Source organism: Myotis lucifugus, unplaced genomic scaffold, assembly GCF_000147115.1.
Source record: "Myotis lucifugus unplaced genomic scaffold, Myoluc2.0 scaffold_548, whole genome shotgun sequence".
NCBI classification, from domain to species: Eukaryota; Metazoa; Chordata; class Mammalia; order Chiroptera; family Vespertilionidae; genus Myotis; species Myotis lucifugus.
The window spans coordinates 475,346-477,060 of record NW_005871596.1 but is presented as its reverse complement, the minus strand read 5'-3'; positions in this window follow the sequence as shown (position 1 = coordinate 477,060).

Here is a 1,715-nt window from a genome sequence, read left to right as displayed (position 1 = left end):
TACCGAGTCTCTGCTTCTGTGACATTTGCTGATGTCCCCACGGTCAAAACAAGTGGCCTGGCCAAGCCCAGCGCCAGTGTGGGAGGGGGGCTTCCGAGGGCGTGGCCACCAGGAGGCACTGACGCCCTCCTGGGACAACCTTCCACAGGCCCCATTCTAACCACCTGCTGCAGCTCAGACGTGGGTCTGAAATGACTGATCCCGACTGACCCTTCATGCTGTGTGGCTTTAGAGCAGGGAGATGCAAACCTTAAATATATTCCGAGACCTCAGAAAGGCATGAGACTCAGCTTCCCTCCCGCCCACAGCTGCACCGCCTCCCACACGAGCGCCAGGAAGAGAATCCCCCCTGCAAAGAGGCAGATGGAAAGCCAAGCGAAGCGCCATCTTTCAAAGGCAAAGGGAGCTGAGGGCAGATGCCTTGGGCTGATCTGCTGCAAAGCCTCCAGCACTGGAGCCCAGAGCGGGGGCCCCTGAGAGGGTGGGGCTCACACCAAGGAGACAGAGAAGGCTGGGCGCTGCCAAGACCACACCCCCCAAGCGGGGCCACTCAGGGGCTGGGTCCTCATCCTCAAATAAACGGGGTTGCAGCACTGCCCAGGGACAGGGCCACAGAGCCAGGAGCTGCCAGCATTTCCATTGGAAAGCCTTCCTTTTTTGTGCTGAAAGGTTGCTTTCAGAGGTTATTCTGGGTTGAGACTTTTTAGTATAATCTTGGAAGACAATTTTTAATTTACTTCTTATTAATTTAGATTCTCCGAGGATAAAGAACTCTCTTACCACCCTTCTCCCATACACACCCTTCCAAGAATAACCCACACAAAAATCCTAGGTGTTTAAAATGGTTTTACTTTTCATTTTGGACTTTTTTTTCCCTCTTCTGTGTGATGGAAATTGGAATAAAGCTCAAGAGAACAAAGAGTTCCCCTAGGTTGGGCTGGAGTGCTGTCTGATTTAGAAGTGTGTGTGTGTGTGTGTGTGTGTCTGTGTGTGTGTGCACGTGTGCACGTGTGTGTGTGTGTGTGTGTGTGTGTGTGTGTGGACAGCGGTGGAGCGTCGGGGGATGACAGCACAACGGCCCTCATGCAGGTCAGGAAACAGACCCTCCCTAGCCATAGGCCGGCTGAGCACCCCAAGAGGGCCACAGGGATGGCCCTGTGACACCATTTATGGTTCTCCAGTCCCCTCTGGCCCCGCATTCTCCCTCAGTAGCACATCCTCCCACACCTGTCCTCACACAGCTGGCTCACGTAGAGTAAAGCTTGGCCACAGAGGAAGGAAATGGAGGCATTCGGAGTCTGAGATAACTGGGCACAGTCTCCTGGGTTCCCCGTCTGGGGACAGGAGAGGATCCCGTTTCTGGGTGGTCTCTGCACCCTCCACTCAAACCCTCATCCTGAGAGTGAAGCTTCCCCCCTCCCTCTGGCCCAAGGCTGGGCATCTCCTCTGCACTCCTCTGGATTCCCCGCTGGCTCCCAGGCCCACCCCTTGCACCCCTGGGTGAAATGATCTAGACCCCACCCATCCCAACCCTTTGCCCTGTGCCCCTTCCACATCCTGCCTCCTTTTCTCTCAGTCCCACATTTTGAGCAACTCATCAAAATGTTCTTCTCTCACTCGCCTCCTCCCTCACCACAGCCCAGCCCAGAGGGAAGCTCTACAGAGCTCACCAGCGCCACCAAGTGGAGTCTCTCTCTGACTGATGTTCCTGAATA